We start from the raw sequence: 22,967 nt of genomic DNA, 5'->3' as shown, positions 1-22,967 counted from the left end.
GGATGTTCTTGATGGTCCACAAGGGTTGATGATTGTCAATAAGGCATTTAATTATGTTTTTAGAGTCACCTTCCAATCAAAGCAAATTAAACCCTAACTTGGAGGCTAATTTAATAGCTTGAAGTGCCCCCATACCTTCCACTAAATAATTGGTTTGAGTGCCTAAAGGATAGGTGATTGCTCCTATACAAAATCCAGCCCCATTATGAATGATGCCACCACAACCAGTCGGGCCTGGGTTTCCTTTAGTCGCCCCATCAAAGTTGGCCTTGAACCACTCATTGGGGGGGGAAAGACCAACAACATAGGCTTATTTTGATTTGGTTAATGTCAGCGGCCAAAGAGGTAGGGATATTCCTGTTACCAAATTTTTGCACATGCTAAATTTGGTGCCCTAACAAGGCCTTGCTTTCATTAATATTGAAAAGTGCCAAGCAAATCAGCAAATATCAGGTCAAATCATCAGCAAGAAATAAGATATGTACTATTTTTTTTAACTTGTTTACTTCATGTGCAGATACAGGAAAAGTAAAATACAACATGTGGGTTAAAATGTGGCTCCCATGAGGGTTGAGCTCAGCATGCTGATGGAGATGGGTGTTACAAAGATAAATAGATCATAGAGATTTTCATGCTCCATTGCACTTTCAAGAATGGTGTGGCTTATCAAACCTTCAGGTAAATGCATTATTGTCAGGCATAAAACCAACACAACTCTTGCTGAATCCTCCCTGCTACGGGATGAAATGGCATTTTGACAAGGCTTAGAAGTTTTCAAACAAAGGCTCAGGCGTAGAACACATGCAATAGCATGGGATGTGTAAGAACATTTATCCCACATTTGTGGTGGGGAGGAGAGTTTTAATATTTAAATACAAAGCCCCACGCATATCAAGTGCCAAAGCTTTCAGGCTTTTGACAAGGAGCAGCTCACCGTTGGTGGGTCCCCTGCGTACATGCACATCTCAAGGCATCCAAATTTTGTGACAAGCTGGAAAAGTGGAGGCTAAAGGTCGGCTAGATTGGACAAAGATTGCAGAGATCCAATGGCTATCTCTATGTTGTGATGGTTAACTGCTCACCAGATATCATCGTGAGTTGGTGACTGGTGAGGTGGCGGTCGAGCGACTGGTAAGGTGGTGGACCCAGGACCAAGCGGTGGGGATCGTGAGAAAGACAGGTCTAATGGTGCAGACATGGTACGTTAGGTGGCGCTGAGGTGGAATATGAGGAAATCATAAGGTGCCACATGGTGACATGCAACAGAAGAGGTGGAAGGTCCAATGGTGATGATGTGGCAGAATAGATGGCATGTCTTCAAAATGGATGTCGAGAAAATGTTGGTCGTGATGGATCTCTAAATGGTTTTGCCGAAGGCATCGGTTCCATCGACATAAGGTACATCAAAGAAATCTAAATTGGTCTCGCTGATAAAATTAAGGCATCGATGAAACTGCAGGTTCGATGAGACATGTGAACGGCTCACCGAAGGAGGAAGTTTGGCCGAAAGACTGATGTCGAACAAACTAAAGTGAAATGGTGGGTCTGGTGGTTCTGAAGTGGTGGATGAGGTCGTGCTCAGGTAGATCAGGTGGCAAACTAGAGATTGACATGTGGCATAGATAGACAAAGAGGTAAAGGCCGAGCAAGTCAAAAAGATCAATGGTGATCAGGAAAGATCCAATGGCTGTCGCTATGTCACGATGGGAAGATGATTGCCAAATACTCACCATGACTTGGTGACAAAGCATGTGTGGAAAAGGTGAGTGCCCACGTGAGATAAGGGTCATGCAAGTCTGATAAGATCCAATGGCCATCATTATACCATAAGATGAAGATGCTCGATAGTTATTCCCTATGACATAGCGACTGGCGAGTAGGCTGGCAAGGTAAAGCCAAGGTGGTGGCCACAGACAAGTCAAATTGTAACACATGGCAAGGGTCTGGAGATGAGTGACTCAAAAGTGGGCTCATTTTGAAGGTTAAAGTAGTTTATAAGCGAATAGGTTCCTGAAGATCTAGCGGCTGTCGCTATACCGCAATGAAAAGGTGCCTGAAGGTCAATCCTCGTGACATAGCGACAAGCTGTCAACAATCCCGACGGTTGAATGTTAATCTACCATGTGTTGATGGTTAATGCAGGTGATTAAATCAAATGGTTAGGTAACCGGTAGCATCCAGGTGAACTCAATGTGAAATGATGAGAAGTCATTAGTTTTGGAGGAGTTTTTCTTTTAGTTAGAGTCTTGATGTGGTGGAGAGATGACAACACATATTTTTGGGAGCCAAAATTCATTTTTGAATTTTTTGAAAGCTTACTTGTATAAGGGACTTTTTGTCACTTATTTCTCTAGTAATAGAGTTTGTACTTGTTCAGCAATAGAGATCCTTGCTTTTGTAACTCATTACTTATGAGTATTTTTTAGATTCCTCATGAGTAGTATTCAGATTTTTGTAAGTAGTTCTACAGATTTGGAATGCAGATAGCTCCCGATTCTCAATAAAGAAGTTGTTTTCCTTCTTATTATTCTTGGTTTTTCAATTGTTGTTTGTGAATTTTATGGTTAAAATATTGTTATATCATTTTGTTTCATCAGATTCCTTCAAAGTTGAATTCTAAGAATGTTATGTCATAGTGCAGGTCTATGTTAGTGTTTCCGTTCTTTGCATCAAAACTATGAGAACCTCATTGTTCTCCTTTTTGTATACATCAAAAAGTTAGAGCCTTTCATAAGAATCACTTTTGTATGCATAAGTAGTAGAGTTGTGAGATTGTATAGCTTCAATACTTGAGCATTTTTGTGTGTTTGTAAGCATTTTAGATCATTTTAGTCATTGGTGAATCACTTTCTTAGCAATAGTTTCATTTTATGCATATCCTTCTATCCCTTTTCCAAGTCAATTTCAAGTTAGTATTAGGTGATCAAATAGGAAGCCGAACTATAATCCAAAGGTCTTCTCTCATAATAGGATACCCATAGCCTTAGAGCAGTCCAATGTGTCAGTGGATTGCAGGAATTTCAAGCTTGCACTGGGTGCAATTATGAGTGATAACAGTTTTTGGCATGCCTAGTGGGACAGTTGGACTTTATAGTTCATAGAAGGCCACCGTATGCTGTCTTGGTGTGTGCAACAACAAATTATTTTTCACACCTGGCAACTCAAATATTTGGTATTTTAGCAGTCCAACCTTCCTATCTTATGAGAAAATACTAGACTAGGCAAAGTGCAGCCTCAATCAATCATACCCAGCTATCACCCCCAAAAAGGAGAGCTAGGGTAGTTAACAAAGTTCCAAATCCAGCAGTTGGTGTGCTACCTGTTAAGTCTAATTCTTGCCCTGCTATTACAACTTATAACAATCCACTGTTTGCAAGTCCTTCCAATTAGAATACTCAAAATACCACTAGTTCTAATAGTGCTGCTTATTCTAACAACAATATGGCTCTTAATCAGCCTCCTAGGGTTCATCCATTTGTGCCTTTTAATCAGGGTAGTCCTTTAAACTTGGTTCAACATGATGACATACCAACTGTAGCACTTAAGAGTTTGCCATTTTTCACTAGAGAGGATCAAACAATAACTATTGAACATATTAGAGATGTGGCTTCCTTGTGTGGAGTGCATCATATTGTTGCAGAAAATATTGCTTTGAGGCTTTTGACAACCTCTTTCAAAGGGAAAGCCCTTCAATGGTTTAGGGGCCTGCCTGCGAACTCAATAGCTACATGGGATGAGCTAGGACAACTTTTAAATTGGCATTTTGAAGACAAGTTAGATCATGTTTCATTGGTGGAGCAACTCACTACCATCAAAAGAGCTCCATATGAGCATATGATGGATTTCAACTACCGGTTTGAAAGGACTTGGAATTGGATTCCAACATCGGTAAAACCTTCTAATGATTATTCTTTTTTGTTTTACCTAAAGGATTTGAATGGTGATATTGCACTCATGATATAGTCTATAGGGGGAAATACTTTACCAGTAGCATTTGATGTTGTTGTTAAGGGTGAGAATAGTCTTATTCAAGCAAGGAAGATAGCACCTAGGCCTTCCATGCCAATTTTTGCTGATATACAACCCATTATCCTTGTAGTTCCACTTGTTCTAGTTGTTGTACCTTCATTTCTAGCATATAATGCTCAAGTTGTAGTTCAAGAGAATGTTGTCCCTAGTCATTTGCAGGAGATAATAAGTATTAAGGAGAAAAATGCTAACCTACAGAAGACTTTGCAAAATTTTGGTAATGAGTTGGTTAATATCAAGAAAGCCCAAACTCAACCACCTTACCAAATTCCTTTCCAAGCTCCCTACCAAGCCTCGTACTAGCCAAACTCTCAAGGTAAAAAGAAGACATTTTAACCAAAGCCCCTTTCAGTAGTATAATCCTAATACACCCAATTTCTCAAGGGATATTGTTCCAGTCTAGAACAACTTGGTAGCTGACTATGAGTGGTGTTTTCCTTGTAACCAGCCACATAACCAATCTACATGTTCCAATGGTATGTTAAATTAGGCATTGATGGTGAAAAACAATGTTGTTGTTCCAAGAAATCAGTCTCAAGAAGTTAATGAACAACAATCTACACCCATGGAACAAGGTAGTCCTGATGTTACTTTGATGAATTGGCAAGGTGAGGAGTTTTGTGGGGTTAATCAACCTCAAAATCAGTCATATATCCCTATAGAAGCCAAAACAAGATCCAAGAAATGGGTTGTCGACATGGGGCAGTAGAATGATAAGAATAATAATCAGCCTTTCTCAAGTACCCAAGCTTAGACAGGGTCTTTCTCCGCTCAAAATACACAGATTCTTTAGAGATCATAGCCTGTGGTGACCAAAGATTAGCCAAAAATCCAACCTCGGCTAGCATAAGTGTAAAAGGACATTGTTGTTACTAAGGGACAAAAAAAGGTTAGTATGACTGATTTTAATATTTTGGATCAGTTCAAGAAAACTCATGTTACCATGTCAATGTGGGATTCACTAGCTCTACCTGGGCAAAAAGATTTGTTACATGATGCTTTGTCTAACCTTTCCTTGACTGCCCAACCATCTAATCAAAAAGCTTAAAAGCTTGTTCTTACCAATAAGCCTCAATAGAAGAGTGAACAACAGTCTCAGTAGTCCAAGGTAAACAAACCACCTCCCTTTTATGTCACTCTAATGATTGGCCAACACCTAGTGCATAAGTGCATGATAGATTCAGGTGCAAGTAGCTTAGTCATGCCCAAGCAATTGGTTGACCAATTAGGATTGACTTATGAGCCATTTAATAAGGGTGTAGTGCAGTTAGATGGGACTACTATAAATACTATAGGAGTCATTAAAAATTTGTGTCTAACACTCCATGCTTGCCCCAATTTTTCTATTTCGCAAGATGTATATGTGATAGACCCGCCACCCTACTTTGCAATTTGCTTATCAAGAGACTTTACAACCAAATTAGGGGGTTATTTGTCATCTGACTGGTCACATATGTTTTTTAGGACTAAATATGGAACTAAAGTTACTATTAAACCATAAGCTTTAGCTAATGATCACATAGAACCCTATGTCCCTAGTGCTGTCAATACCAATTTGACCATTCATGAGCAAGATGACCAACCCATTCTGGATGATCCAAACACCCCTATTGATGACATTCCTGACATTATTCTGGATGAATGGGCAGCTGAGAATCTTGAGGAAGATCCTTTTAAAAATATGGATGAGGTAAACCTTGGCATCTATATGTTTCATGAACAAGGTTCTGCTATCCCAAACTTGATGAAGGATGCTGGACAACAAGATAATAAACATCAAAATGAGCTTTGGAAGCTCTATTTTGATGGGTCAAGAAGTAAGAATGGTGTTGGTGGTGGTTGAATGATGATTTCCCCTATTGATGATAAGTATTATGTAGCTTTTAGGTTTTCTTTTAGCTGCACCAATAATACAACTGAGTATGAGGCCTTAATTAATGGTCTACAATGGGCAAAGAAGAGAGGAATCAATTGTTTGCAGGTTTAAGGAGACAGTGAATTGGTTGTTAACAAAGTAAGAGGTCTCCATACCACTAAGAATGATATTTTAAAGTCTTATAACATAGGGTATGGGATCTTATTGAATATTTCCAAGCTTTCAATTTGTTGTCTATTCCTAGAAATGTTAATAAGCATGTTGATAGACTTATTGCAATAGGAGCACGATATGATATTCCAAGTGGTATCAACAATATTAATAAACATCAATATGGAAAAGTGATTGTTAGGTCTTCCATTCCTAACAATGCTGATCATTAGAAAGTTTTTGATAGTGATGAGTAGATTATTAACTTTTTGTGGGAAGAGGCAGAGTTTTCAAATACCAACCAAGAGAAGCTTAAGCAATAGTATGATGAACAGGTCATACAGCTGAAAAAAAACAAGCTACCTAAGGGTTTGGTCACATTGGAGTCAATTTTCAATGAGGATGATCAAGTGAGAAAAGAAAAAACTAGCTTGCAGATCAAGGAGGAACATTATGTAAATGTTAATATTTTCAAAGATAAGCTATTAAAGCTTGGCAAGGTGTGTACTTTAGAGGAAAGACATGCATTTGTTTTACTATGCCAAGATTTTAGTGACATATTTGCTTGGCAATATTCTAATTTAAAAGGCTTGGACCCTAGTATTGCCCAACATGCCATAGAGCTTGAGCCAAATGCTAAAACTATGAGGCAAAAATAGAGGCCTCTTAATCCAAAGCTTGAGCCCCTTATGGTCAAAGAAATTAATAAACTCATTGAGAGTAGCATCATTTTTCCTATTAAACACACCTCTTGGGTGTCAAACCTTGTCCCAGTTAGGAAAAATAATGGTGAAATCAAGCTTTGTGTTGATTTCTGAGATCTTAATAGAGCCTCTTTGAAGGATAGATATCCACTACCCTCTATGGAGCAGATTCTGCAAGTTATTGTAGGTTCTGAGAGATTCTCCTTGCTAGATGGCTTTTCAGGTTATAACTAAGTTTTAGTGAAGGAGGAAGATTAATTTAAGACAACATTTACAACTAAATGGGGCACTATGGCATATAAAAAGATGCCATTTAGTTTGTCAAATGCTGGTGCCACTTTTCAGCGTGCTATGGATATGGCATTTCATGGTTTGATGTATAAATTTGTACTTGTTTATTTGGATGATATCATTGTTTATTCTAGAAATTCAGTTGAACACTTAGCTCACCTAAAGAAAATTTTTGAGAGGTACAGAGAGTATGGTATATCTCTTAACCCAAAGAAATGTGTGTTTTTTGTTCATGAGGGTAAGCTTCTGGGCTATATGGTGTCAAAAGAAGGTATTACTATTTATCCAGAGAGGGTAAGTGCTATTCTTTCCTTACCTTTACTAGCACACAAGAAGGGCTTGCAAAGCTTCTTGGGTAGGATTAATTTTGTTAGGAGGTTTATTCCAGATATTGTAGAATTATTAAAACCTCTAACTTCTATGTTGAAAAAGGATATTCCTTTCGGCTGGTCTGAGGATGGGAGGAGGAGTTTTGAGATTATAAAAGAGGCACTTGCAGTTGCTCCTACTTTGCTAAACCTAGATTTTTCAAAAGACTTTATTTTGTATGCTTATGGCAGTATTGACAACATCTTAGCTATATTGGTTCAAGAAAATGAGCATGGTTTGGAGAAGCCTTTGGCCTTTTTCAGTCAAGTCCTTAAGGATTATGAGGAGAAATATTCTTTTGTTAAAAAACATGTTCTTGTTGTTGTTAGGAGCTTGCAAAAGTTTAAGAATATGTTGTCTAACAATAGGATTAAGTTGATGGTTTCTCACCCCTCAGTTAAAGGGTTTTTGCTCAGCAAAGACTTAAATGATAAGAGGGCTGGTTGCGTGACTAAGGTGATGGAATTTGATGTTGATTTAAGGTCACCAAACTAGTCAGAGGTAAGGGACTATGTGAGAAGCTTGTTGATCACACAAAAAATAGTGGTGGATGAGGGGAAAATTGTTTTAGCCCTCCAAGATGAAGAAAAAGTTGTTGTTCTTGTTCCTCCTACTAGTTGGGTACAAGAAATGACTCATTTCTTACTGACCGGTGAGTGTCCTCATGGATTGAGTAAGTCAAGAAGAAGGTATTATAGAATTTAGTCCATTCCTTATATACTCTTGAATGGTTTTCTATTTAGAAAGGATTTTCATGGTGTATTATTGAGGTGCATAGATGCTGATTAGGTTGATAAGGTATTGCATGAGTTTCATGAAGGATCAGCAGGAGGACACTTTTTTAGCAAGAGCTACAACTCTAAAATTTATGAAAGGAGGCTATTATTGGCCTAATTTGTTTAGAGATTCAAATTCCTGGGTTAGAAAGTGTAAAGAATGTGCCATGTTTGTAGGAAAAGAGAGGTTGGTAGCATTGCCATTGCAGCCTATTCAGGTAGAACAACCCTTTATGAAATGGGGTTTGGATTTCATTGGAGTCATAAATCCACCTTCAAGTGCTGGCCACAAGTGGGTGCTCATAGCCACTGATTATTTTACTAAGTGGACTGAGGCTGTAGCACTAAAGGAAGCAAACGAGATTGCTATTTTGAACTTTTATGATGAGTTGATAACTTGATTTGGTGTCCCTGAATCTATAGTTTTAGATAATGCTCTTTCTTTTGTAGGGAGCCAAATATTTGATTGGGCAGTAAAGAATGGTGTTTATCTCAACACCTCATCTAACTATTACCCTCAGGGAAATGGACAAGATGAGTCCACAAATAAGAATCTACTTAGAATCATCAAAAGGACCATAGAAGGAAATCAGCCTTATGGGCTGATAGAATCAAACCAAAGAGGTCCACTGGAATGTCTCCATACATGCTTATGTATGGGAAAGAAGCAAGGTTGCCTATTTCATTTGAGTTTCTAGCCCTTGATCTATCTAACTAGCTGGATATGATTGAAGAAGAGCCTATGATAGCAAGATTGGCTCAACTGATTGAGCTAGAGGAAGTTAGAAATGAGGCAATGAGGAAAATTGAGCATAACCAAGATCAAATGAAAAGATCTTTTGATAAGAGGGCTTCTCCTAGAGTGTTCAAGGAAGGTGACATTGTCCTAAAATGGGATGAATTCTAGATTAGGCCAGGCAAGCATACAAAGTTTGATGCTTTTTGGAGTGGGCCTTATATGGTTTCTGAGTGCAAGCAACACAATGCCTTCGAGCTATCTAAGTTGGGTGGTGAAGTTGAACCAATCCTAGTCAATGGGATTCACCTCAAGCATTTCTTTTGAGGTATGCCTAAGATTTGTACATATTTTAGTTTTTCTAATGGTAGTAAGTGCTTTGCACAGTAGGTCAGTTTGTAGTTTTGTTTTCCCTAAGTGCCTAGTGCATGGTTCTGAAGGAGTAATAAGAGTCATAATCCATCAAAGCTATAGAAGAGACATGTCCATTATATGAAACAAGGAGTATGTTTATCCCCTGTCACACACAAAAGGCATCTCCCTCATATAGCTGCAATAAATTGTTGCAGTAGAGTTTTTCAGAGTTCTTTTGTTGTTACCCTGTCTTATTTAATTGATTACAACCATATCATTCATGACAGCAAGTTGTTCTAGCTGATAACTCAATGATGAACAGATAGTACCAAACCGGTACTGAGAGGGGGGGGTGAATCAGTATAGACAAAAACACAATCCTAAATCGGTTTGTCAGTAGACATTGTGCTTTGACAGATAAACAGTAACACCGATCTTAAACAAAGTACAACTGGCAAAACCCAGAATAACTGAGACAAGCATAAACCAGTTGACACTTATCTTTTCATACAATCTAATACTTTATTTCCATTTCACCCTAGTGCATGAATAGGTAATCTATCATCAAAGATATATAAACAACTAGATTGACATGATTTACCTTCAGACACAAATCACTTAAACCATCATATGAATAACACCACACACAACACACAGAATTTTCACGTGGAAATCCAACTGGGAAAAACCATGGTGGGGATGAATACCCACAAGCTATTTTTAAACTCTTTAGAAGTCCACTCTATTAGGAGCCTTGTCCGGTTAAAGACTGATACAATAGGTTTTGTTAGGAACTGATCCTATTAGGGATCACCCAGTTAAGGGATGGCTAGAATACCCAGTTAAGGGTTAAACCCTGTTAAAGGTTACCTTGTTAGAGGATTTCAAGAAATCAATGGTTTTGAGTCACCTTGTTAAAGGATTTTCGATAAGTCAGTTAAAGCTACCCTATTAAGGGATTTCCCAACTGTTGAAGTGGTTAGAGATCAATAGGTATTACAATGATCTGGTAACAACACTCAATGCCAATGCAGATCTGCTTTAGTTCCTCTTCACCTTCTGCACTTACACTCTGCAGGTATCACTTCTCTCTTCTCTTGGATACATACACACAACTTTTGCCAACAACCTCAGAAAGAAACACAACATCAACCTTATAGGAAACGGATAGGTCGGTAGCATGAACCCTAAACCCTAAACCTGTTAGGTTAAGCAATTCAAATGGTTCAATCCTGACCGTTGAGCATATTTCATTAAATGCAACAGTCTTGAGCCAATCTCAAGACATTCTCCATCATTCATTTTCCACCAATTTCATGGCGGTTGATAACTCATCACATGTTATCACCATTTATAGACTTCGCACATTCTCAAGGTAGATAGGAACAATCTCCTTCATGCAAGATCCTTCATGCGCACAAGGTTGACATGGCAACATGATCTATTCTTCATTACAATGCTAACTCATCACACACAGTCACCGATTGAGTCACACAGGCTTGAGGCACTTCAACTGGAAACCCTGAAGTTGAGACTACCAACTGGTAGTCATAGAAAGTTTCCATATGCCGGTTCCCATAACCACATGCCGGTTCACCTTAAACAAACACACCACTTCACTTTGGCACACATGTCGGTTCGCAGTGTTATACCGGTTCTCACATATACCAGTTCTCACATATACTGTTTCTCTCCTCTTTAGCATATTGACATCAATGACAACATACAATGTCATCATGTCCTTATACTGGTTCACATAATGCCAACAATCTCCACCTTTGGCATTGATGGTAATATACAAAGATATCTCTCCGCTTCACATCTTCTCCCCCAATTTCTGCAGATATCTTCTCTACTTCTCTTCTTCTCCCCCTTTGTCAACAATGCCAAAGTGGAGGCACAAGCTTCCCTGTTCCATTATGTTGCTCCCCCTGAGGAGTAGCATCCTTCAACACATCAATCCAAAAATAATTTGATTAGGAAATACTTGACTGATGTGGAGCATATGCCTTTAGTTTACCTCCTGAAGGGGCAACACCCCTAATTCACCTCTTAAGTACATAAATGTAGCCTTTGGGAGAGTCTTGGTGAATATGTCAGTTAACTGCTCCTTATTGGAAACATGTTCTAGTGCAATATCTTTGTTCTGAACCTTTTCCCTCAAGAAATGATACTTAAGCTCAAAGTGCTTGGTTCTAGAATGTAAAACTGGATTCTTGGAGATGTTAATTGCACTAGTATTGTCACAAAATATACTTACCGGTTCAGATACAGGAACTTTGAAGCCATTTATACAAGTTTCATCCAAATTGTCTGAGTGCAGTTCATGACAACTGCTACATACTCTGCTTCTGCTATAGACTGAGAGATACAACTCTGCTTCTTACTCATCCATGAGACCAGTCTACCACCGAGAAAGAATGCACCACCAGTTGTGCTCTTCCATTCATCCAAATTACCTGCCCAATTAGCATCTATGAATACTTTCAAGTTGAAATCCTTGCTATATGGATACCACAATCCATAATCAATAGTTCCCTTTAGATACCTAAGAATCCGCTTGACTGCAACCAAGTGGGATTCTCTTGGACTTTTCTGGAACCTTGCAGTAATGCCAATTGCATGTGCAATATCTAGTCTACTATGCACTACATAATGCAACTTACCAATCATTGATCGGTATTCCTTCTCATCAACCAATGCTGAGTCATCCTCTTTGGATAGTTTACAACCGATCACCATCGGTGTACCAACCAATTTTCTATCTTCCATGCCAAAGGTCTTCAACACCTCTTTGACATACTTGGACTGTGTGATAAAGATTCCATCTTTCATCTACTAAATCTACAGTCCAATGAAGAACTTAATCTCCCCTATGAGTGACATCTCAAACTCTTTCTTCATCTCATCTGCAAACTCATGACTCATCTTGTCATCTCCACCAAAGATAATGTCATCAACAAATACCTCACAGATTAGGATATGATCTCCTTTAGACTTCAAGTAGATATTGCTATCTTCAGAAGATGGGAATGCAGGAATTCATACCATGCTCTAGGTGCCTGCTTTAGACCATATAAGGTTGTATGTAGCCTATACACCATGTCACTATCTTCAGATAAGGCAAAGCCATTTGGTTGCTCTATATACACTTCCTCTTCAAGTACACCATGTAGGAATGCAGATTTTACATCCATTTGATATACTTTGAATCCTTTAAAAGTTGAATATGCAAGAAGCATATGAACTCCTTCCAATCTAGCTACAGGAGCAAAGGTTTCTCCATAGTCTTCTCCTTCTTCTTGGGCATATCCTTTGCACACCAGTCTGGCTTTGTTTCTAATCACTGTGCCATCCTCATTCAGCTTATTTCTAAAAACCCATTTGGTACCAATGACATTTTTATGCTCCAATCTGGGTGCCAAAGACCATGTACCATTTCTCTCTATCTGGTCAAGTTCCTCTTCCATTGCCTTGAACCAGTCTTCATCTTTATGTGCCTCTTTGAATGATTTAGGCTCAAATTCTGAGATCATACATGAGTTTTCTTTGACCTTTCTTCTTGTAAGGTTTCCTACATCCTTATCTCCTATGATCTATTTAGGATCATGATTCAACTTAACATACTAAGGAATGGTCTTGATAGATTCCTCTTGCTTTTTCTTCTTCATCCTCATCTCCATCAGTATCAGCATCTACATCTACCAGTGTAGGAACACTATTACTAGTACTTGGTTGACTGACAACCAGTTCCCAAAAGGTTACAACCGGTTCATTTACCGCTTGCTCACTGCCAGTTTCCTCAGTTTTCTCAAAGGTTTCATCAACTCTTACATTGTTGCTTTCCATAATTCTTTGAGTCCTATTATTGAAACACTTGAAAGCTTTTCTCTTGGTGGAATACCCTAGGAACATTCCCTCATCACATTTCACATCAAATTTGTTCTGGTGTTTGCTCCTCTTGATGTAACATTTGCTACCAAACACTCTAAAGTAGCTAACCATAGGTGTCTTACCGGTCCAATACTCTAAGGAGTTTTATCCTTACCTTTCTTAATGAGTACCCAGTTCATTGTGTAGACTGCAGTGCTCACCGCTTCTCTCCAAAAGGTGTGAGCTACCTTTCCTTGAATCAACATAGTTCTAGCTGCTTCAACCATAGTCCGGTTATTCCTCTCTGCTAGGCCATTTTGTTGTGGAGTCCGGGGGGCAGACAGTTGCCTCTTAATACCATGTTCTTCACAGTACTTGTTGAATTCACTAGAAGGGAATTCCCCTCCTTGATCAGTTCTCAGGCACTTGATCCTTTTACTGCTTTCCTTCTCCACTAATACTCTAAAAGCTTTGAACTTTACAAAGGCTTCAGACTTATCTTTCAAGAATGTGACCCACATCATTCTTGAGCAGTCATCAGTGAGAATCATGAAGAACCTATCACCCTGCACACTCCTAATTTTCATAGGACCACACAAATCAGTATGCACAAGATCAAGCAAATTGTCAGCAGTGAAAGGTTTACCTTTAAAGGTTGAGGAAGACATTTTCCCCAGTTGACACTCTTTGCACAAGGTATTTTCCACTTCGCTCAGCACTGACAACCCTCTAACTGCCTCGATCTTACTGGCCTTCACAATGTTATCAAAGTTTACATGGCAGAGTCTCTTATGCCATATCCAACTATCATCAAATTTATCCATAAGACATGTACTTATATTTGCATTCAACTGAAATAGGTTACCTTTGGTCTGCATGCTGGTGGCCACCACTTCACCATTCTTTCCTTTGATTCTGCACATTCCATTCTTGAATTCTAGAGTGAGACCACTGTCATTCAGCTAGGCAACACTTAGAAGGTTGTGTTTGAGGCCATCAACCCAATACACATTGTCAACACTACTCTTTCCATTCAGAGAGATGGACCCTCTGCCTTTGACTATACATGGTGCATCATTGCCAAAGTGAACCACACCACCATCATACTCTTCCAAGGATAGAAACTTGCTTCGGTCACCAGTCATATGGTGAGAATAGCCACTGTCAATAATCCACTCATTGGAATTATCAAAGCAGGAGACAAGAGCCTTCTTGTCTGACACATCTTCAATGACAACAACAAAAACAATATCTTCATTTTCTTCATCTTCTAACTCCTCATCTGTGACACCTTCATCAACTACCACAAAACAGTTTCTCTGGTTTCCTCCTTTGAATTTCTTGAACCTTTCCAGTTTGTCCTTGTTGTCACCATTATGACAGTTTACAACAATATGTCCTATCCGGTTACAAGAAAAGCATTTCAAAGGGAGCTTACCTCTATATTTACCAGTTCCTTTAGGGAGTTTCCTAGCAAGAAGAGCTTCAAATGCCATCAGAATCTCCTCATCATCCATTTCTTTGCTCTGTCTTGGTTCACCACTAGTGCTATCTTCTTTTCCTTTTCTGGATGGTACAACAGAAGCTTTAAAAGCTGATTCAATCTTTTGAACACTACCATCAAAACTATTTAGCTCATAGGCTATCAAATTTGCAATGATGGAGTCTAGGGATACCTTACTCTTGTCTATTGATCTCAACTCTTGAATAGCAGCAACCCTTATTGCATAGACCGGTAATAAGGATCTCAGGACTTTGCTTACCACAGTGGAATCTTCCATTTTACCACCTACACTCTTGATATCTCCAACAACAGTTTTGATTCTTATTCCATACTATTGAATGGTCTCACCTTCAACCATCTACATGTCTTCAAAATTCCCTCTAAGGCTTTCTTAGCTTGTTTAACATGCTCATCACCACCATAGATATTTTCAAGAGTATCCCATAATTCTTTGGGATTTACTTTATCTTGGACATCAATAAACTCAATGTCAGATAAACTACTAATTAGGGCTTCCATGAATTGCCCATTCTCCTGGATCTCTCTCTTTTGGTCATTAGTGAGAGTACTGGTAGGGGCAACATAGGCATTCTAAACATAGCTCTAGTATTGAGCACCCATGCTTTTGATGTATATCTTTATCCTGTCTTTCCATATACTGAAATTTTCTCTGTTGAACTTTGGACCTTCCCTCTTCATCATTAGACTAGGATCTTTACCTCAAGCAGTTAAGCTTATAACACAGAGGACCTGGAGGACGCTTTGATACCAATTGATAACTCAATGATAAATGGATAGTACCAAACCTGTATTGAGAGGGGGGGTGAATCAGTATAGTAAAAAACACAATCCTAAACTGGTTTGTTAGCAGACACTGTGCTTTGACAGATAAACAGTAACACTAGTCTTAAATAGAGTACAACCGACAAAACCCAGAATAACTGAGACAAGCATAAACCAGTTGACACTTATCTTTTCATACAATCTAATACTTCATTTCCATTTCACCCTAGTGCATGGACAGGTAATCTATCATCAAAGATATATAAACAGCTAGATTGATATGATTTACCTTCACACACAAATCACTTAAACCATCATATGAATAACACCACACATAACACAGATTTTTCACGTGGAAACCCAATTGGGAAAAACCACGGTGGGGATGAATACCCACAAGCTATTTTTGAACTCTTTAGAAGTCTGCTCTGTTAGGAGCTTTGTCCGGTTAAAGACTGATATAATAGGTTCTATTAGGAATCAATCCCATTAGGGATCACCCAGTTAAGGGATGGCTAGAATACCTGGTTAAGGGTTAAACCCTATTAAAGGTTACCTTGTTAGAGGATTTCAAGAACTTAATGGTTTTGAGTCACCTTGTTAAATGATTTTTAGTAAGCCGGTTAAAGCTACCTTGCTAAGGGATTTCCCAACTATTGAAGTGGTTAGAGATAAACAAGTATTACAATGATCTAGTAATAGCACTCAATACCAATGCAGATCTGCTTTAGTTCCTCTTCACCTTCTGCACTTACACTCTGCAGGTATCACTTCTCTCTTCTGGTTTGGCAAGAATCACGTATCTCTTCTCTTGGATACATACACACAAATTTTACCAACAACCTCAGAAAGAAACACAACATCAACCTTATAGGAAACAAATAGGTCGGTAGCATAAACCCTAAACCCTAAACTTGTTAGGTTAAGCAATTCAAATGGTTCAATCCTGACCGTTGAGCACATTTCATTAAATGCAATAGTCTTGAGCCAATCTCAAGACGTTCTCCATTGTTCATTTTCTACTGATTTCATGGCGGTTGATAACCCATCACATGTTATCACTGTTTATAGACTTCACACATTCCCGAGGTAGATAGGAACAATCTCCTTCATGCAAGATCCTTCACGCACATAAGGCTGATGTGGCAACACGATCTGGTCTTCATTACAATGTTAACTCATCACACAAAGTCACTGATTGACTCACACAGGCTTGAGGCACTTCAACTAGAAACCCTGAAGTTGAGACTACCAACCTATAGTCATACAAAGCTTCCATATGCCGGTTCCCATAACCACATGCCAGTTCACCTTAAACAAACACACTACTTCACTTTGGCACACATGTCGATTCACAGTGTTATACCGGTTCTTGGTCACATATACCGATTCTCTCCTCTTCAGCATATTGACATCAATGACAACATACAATGTCATCATGTCCTTATACCAGTTCACATAATGCCAACACCAGCTTACTGTCACAAGCCACATAACTATAAATTATGAAGTTGGACAAGTTTTGAGCAGTTTTCAAAGTTCCTACTATGTTTGTTGTGTTTTCAAATTTCTACAAGTTTCAGTGACTCTATGCCCAATAGATAGAGTTACACAGTTGGTCAAGATGTTTAGCAGGCAAACACTTCATAGAGGTCGCCAAAAATGTTACCAAATTTTTGCACATGCTAAATTTGGTGGCCTAATGAGGCCTTGTTTTCATTCATATTGAAAAGTGCCAAGAAAATTAGCAAATATCAAGTCAAATCATCAACAGGAAATCAGATATGCACTATTTTTTGTAACTTGTTTTCTTCATGTGCAGATACAGGAAAAGTAAAATACAACATGTGGGTTAAAATGTGGCTTCCACGAGGGTTGAGCCCAGCATGCTGATGGAGATGGGTGTTACAAAGATAAATAGATCATAGAGATTTTCATGCTCCATTGCACTTTCAAGAATGGCATGGCTTATCAAACCTTCAGGTAAATGCATTATTCCCAGGTGTAAAACTGACATAACTCTTGCTAAATCCTCCCTGCTACAGGATGAAATGGCATTTTGACAAGGTTCAGAAGTTTTCAAACAAAGGCTCAAGCGTAGAAGACATGCAATAGTAGGGGATGTGTACAAACATTTATCCCACATTTATGGTGGGGAGGAGAGTTTTAATATTTAAATACAAAGCCCCACACATATCAAGTGTCAAAGCTTTCGGGCTTTTGACAAGGAGTAGCTCAGCATTGGTGGGTTCCTCACGCATCTCAAGGCATCCAAATTTTGTGATAGGATGGCAAAGAGGAGGCTAAAGGTTGAGCAGATCGGATATAGATCATAGAGATCCAATTATTGTTGCTATGTCATGATGGTTAACTGCTCGCCAGATATCATCATGACTTGGCGACTGGTGAGGTGGCAGTCCAATGGCTGGTGAGGTGGCAGGCCTAGGACCAAGCAGTGGGGCCCGTGAGAAATACGGGTCTAATGGTGCAGACATGGAAGGTCAGGTGGAATCAAGGTGGACTCTAAGGAAATCACAAGGTGCCATGTGGTGACATGCAGCAGATGAGGTGGAAGGTCCAGTGGTGATGACGCGATAGAATAGGTGGCATGTCATCAAAATGAATGTCGAGCAAACCTTGGTCACGATGGATCTCTAAATGGTTTCACCGAAGGCATTGGTTCCATTGACATAAGGTACATCAAAGAAATCCAAATTGGTCCTACTGATAAAATGAAGGCATCGATGAAATTACAGGTTCGATGAGACATGTGAATGACTCACCGAAGGAGGAAGTTTGGCCAAAAGACTGATGCCAAAAAAACTAAAGTGAAATGGTGGGTCCGATGGCACTGAAGTGGTGGATGAGGCAGTGCTCAGGTAGATCAGGTGGAAAATTGAAGATTGACATGTGGCATGGATGGACGAAGAGGTAAAGGCTGAGCAAGTCAGAAAGATCAATGGTGATCAAGAAAGATCCAATGGCTGTCGCTATGTCACAATGGGAAGATGATCGCCGAATACTCACCGTGACTTGGTGACAAATCACATGTGGAAAAGGTGAGTGCCTAGGTGATATAAGGGTCACACAAGTCCGAGAAGATCCAATGGCTGTCACTATACTATGAGATGAAGATGCTTGATAGTTATTTCTCATGACATAGTGACTGGTGAGGTGGTTAGCAAGGTAAAGCCCAGGTGGTGGCCACATACAAGTTAGATTGTAACACGTGGCAAGGATCTACAGATGAGTGACTCAAAAGTGGGCCTATTTTGAAGGTTAAAGTAGTTAAAAAGTGAACAGGTTCCTGAAGATCTAGCGGCTGTTGCTATACTGCAATGAAAAGGTGCCTGAAGGTTAATCCTCGTGACATAGTGATAAGCTGTCAGCAGTCCCGGGGATTGAATGTTCTCATTAATTAGAAAAATAGGTTTTTAGGACCCAAAACCTTTAACAAAGGAGATTAAAATAAGACACCAAAAAGTCCAGTGCTTAAGAACCACATACAAAATGACTGGCAAAAAAGATAGCAAGCCAAAAAGACAGCAAAGAAAAACAACAACAATGAAACAAGAAAGGTGCTACATAGCTATTGGCTTTAACAAGTCCTCCGCCTTTTTCACCAGCTGGTCATAGGTGGCCCCAACAACTTTAAGATCTTCCAAGTCCTTGTTAGGTTTGTTTTCTTTCTTTTTGCCTTTGGTACGGGTTCTGAGACCTTGAGCTTCCCCTATTCCTTTAGTGTCTAGGTCAATATCCAGTATTTCCTTTTCTTCATCCAGTTTGCTAATGAGAGTGTTAATGTTGCTAGCAAAAACCTTTAGGATGCTTAAACTCTGTTTTGCAATGCCCGAGTTTATTGACAGTATCCAAGATGGTTTGGTCATTAGCGTCAGTAAGATTTTTCCTTCCAACAAATCTTTCTCTATTTTCTCAAACCTGGGGTTGAAGGCATCTCTTATGTTTTCATCTTTAGCAATGGTATTTTTCAGGTCCTCTATGTAATTAGCCATGGTCTTCTCTTCCCCAATGTTGATGGTTTCCAAAATCAAAATTCTGTTGCAGAGTTTTTTGTTATCGTCCAAAGCTTTCTTGTAACCAATTATAAGCCACTCCATAGTGTCCATGAAACCTTGCATACCCTCTGGAGGAGGATTAGGGGGGATCAGCCTTATCAAGGATATCCTATTCCTTTTTTGGGGTGTCCCAAAAAGTAGTTGCAACCCTAAGAACCTCATCAATGATCACCTTCTCCGGATTTTGTTCGGCTTCCAAGGTCCTTTCCTGCTTATAGACCTCCAGCTCTTTAACATTCTCCTCCTTTCATTTGTGCTTATTTCTGGTATGGGTGTGGACTTTTGTCTTCTTGTTCAAGAACACTTGAGGGTTCTCCTCCTTTGAGTCTTCCGAGACCTCCTCCTCCGAGGAAAGGCTAATCGAAGGGATTCTGCCTGTAGGCTTTTTACCCTTAGAGGAAGAAGGTCTTGTTTTGCTGTGTTTCCTCTTCTTTCTAGATTCATATTCTAAAAAATCCATGCTCTCCTCAGAATCACTTGAGGGGTCACTATCAGACTCCTCCTCTAGTGAGAAGGTAGAGTCAGACCCCTCCTCCTCAGTCTCTACAGAGGGCTACATATGGGCTATTTGATTGGCCTTGAGATGGTCATAAATAAGGACCATTAGGCCTTGATGCATGGCGGGTATCCCCCATTGGGTTATCTTTGTAGGCCTTAATAGTGGCATTCATCGAGCAGAGCAGAAAATAAGGAAAATTAACCTTTTCATCATGCCTAAAATGATTCAGTAGGACGAAATGGTAACCATAAACTTTTGTAAACCTACCATCTAATGTAATGTAGCGCATTAAAACAAAGAGGACCTCCCACCAAGGTTTGACAAAAGCCCTAGGAGGGTAGTAGGTTTTGCTCAGCTTTACCAGTCATTTTTTCTCTTTCTCGGTTTCCAGATATCTCTCAATAGCCTCCTTGCTGACTTTCCTATCTTTGTAGAAGTTGCAACCTTCTCTTCTAAGGCCTATGGCTTGGACAATAAGATCTTCATCAATTTCAACCATCTAGTCTCCCATTTTCAGCATACCCTTTCTCCAGTTTTTGCAGAAAAAACTGGTAACCGTGCCATCCCGTCCATGGAGTCTCTCCATGAATTTCAAAAAACTACCCTTCTGTGGGATGCTCTAGACCTCCTCCTTTTGTTTCCATTCTTTGTAGCTACTTGGTTCGTATCGCTGCCTATTACCACCCATGTTCTCATTGTTCAGAGCCAAATTTTGAAACTTGCAGAGCACATTAACCAGAAAGCTTGTCGAAGCTATCAAAATTACCTAGAAAGTGTGGGAACTAATGAAATAGGTATTATAATAAATGAGGCTCTCATTATTATAATGACTTGAAGTACTCCAATTAGTCCTTTTCATTATTATCCTATCCATCAAAAATCTTTGGAGTGCTTGTATATTGATCATTAAAAATGATTTTCCTGACATTTTCGGGGAGTCCTTGTTCTCCCGCCCATGTAAACATTTCTTCTTTGTTAACCACCACTTTGGTAGCCCAGTCAGCAGAGCCATTGGCCTCCCAGTAAATGTGGGATATGTAACTTTTTTTTAAAGTGCTAATAAGGTCTATAGCAGTATTGATGATGTTGTTGATCGACCATGAGGGCTTTGAGACCCCCTTAAGATATTTTATGATATTGTTTGAGTCCCCTTCAATCCATAAGTAGGGGCAATTCCATTTTTTAGCAAGAAGAATACCTTGGAGAGCTGCCATTGCTTCAGCTTAATGGTTTGTTTGGGTTCCAATAGGGACAACAACCATTTCCTTGCGATTTCCTTTGTCATCTTTGAGAATAGGTCCACAACTTGAAGGACCTGGGTTACCTTTTGCAGCCCTATCAAAATTAACTTTGAACCAACCATAAGGGGGGGTTTGCCATCTAGCTTCAAGAATTTTCCACAATCGCCCAATGAATTTTCTGGAACACAATATCCTGATTGAGGGAGACATCCCTAACAATACAATTATTTATTTCTTTCCATAGTCCCCATAAGATGTGAGGAAGAGATAGCTGCCACAAAGATCTCAAAAAAGAGTTAGTCCAATTAAAGTTCCAAGAAGAAAACAAATCACTGATAGTGTTAGGAAACACCCAATCAATGCAAAAAAATTTAAGAAATCTTTCCGAGACTGAGGCTGAGTAGGAATAGTAGATGGCAAGGTGGTCCACAGACTCTTCCTCCTAAAGGCATAGAGCACATCTATTAGGGAAGGAAAAGCCTCTGCCCTTTAGGTTGTCTAGGGTCAGGATCTTATTTTGGAGGATGGTCCAGAAGAAAAAATTAATCTTGGGGGTAAGACCCTTAATCTAGGCTTTAGACCAGTAAGGAATACCAGAAGGGGTGGGGGAAAGGATACAATAAATAGAGGAAACAGTTAAATTACCTATAGGTTCATGTTTCCAAATCAGGGAGTCTTCCTCATTATTCAACCAGACCGAGGACAAATGGATCTTAAGCTTAGAAAGGCTAGGGTGAATGCTTTCAATGTTCTTCCATTTGTTACCAGACCAGTACTCAAAAACTAAGGAGCCAAAATTTCTAATATAGGAGGGAGCATTGAGGGCCCATTCATTGATTTTAGTCAATGGTTTATCAAAAAGCTAGGGATCCTCCCAAAATTTAACTTTCCTACCATTTCCTACTTTCCAGATCACTCCTTTGGCTATACTTTCTTTGCATTTAGATGCATGATTCCATATGTGGGATCCATTAATACTGAGATCTGAATTGATAAAAGAAGAAAGAGAGGAGGACAGAAGAGAGTATTTACTTCACCAGATTTTACACCATTTAGTGTTTGAATGAAACATTCTTCATACCTATTTTGACAGGAGAGCTTTATTTAAGGTTCGAATTCTCCTCAAGCGTAGACCTCCTTTACTTTTCGGTCTACAAACTTGGTCCCAAGCCACTAGAGACATTCTTTTCTTGTCCTCAACCCCAAACCATAGGAATCTTCTTTGAATTTTCTTGATTGCGTCAGCATACTTAACTGGAATTCTGAAAAGACAGAGCATAAATTAGAATACTTTGAAGAGAAGCTTTAAGTAATTGGATCTTTGTAGCCTGACTTAAAAGGGCTCCTTTCCAACCAACTAGTTTTTTATGAAATTTGTCCACTAGAGAACTCCAGAAGGGATCAGGAGGTGCAGTGCCCATGGGGAGACCAAGATAGGTCACAAGAAGATCAGCAATCCTACAATCTAGGATTCTAGTGATTCTCTGTTGTCTTCTCTCAGGAGTATTGATGAAAAAAACTTTGCTTTTGACCTAGTTAATAAGATGCCAAGAAGCAGAGGAAAACTTACAAAGAGTACTCTTCAAGATTTTAGCTTCAGATACACTAGATTCCCCCATGATAATAGTATCATCAACAAACTGTTGGTGGGAATAGATAAGGTCAGCAAAAGAAGGTTGGAGACCCTTAAAGGAGCCTTGCAAAAC

The sequence above is a fragment of the Cryptomeria japonica genome, chromosome 11, assembly GCF_030272615.1.
Source record: "Cryptomeria japonica chromosome 11, Sugi_1.0, whole genome shotgun sequence".
NCBI lineage: Eukaryota > Viridiplantae > Streptophyta > Pinopsida > Cupressales > Cupressaceae > Cryptomeria > Cryptomeria japonica.
Note: the sequence above shows the minus strand (reverse complement) of the source record.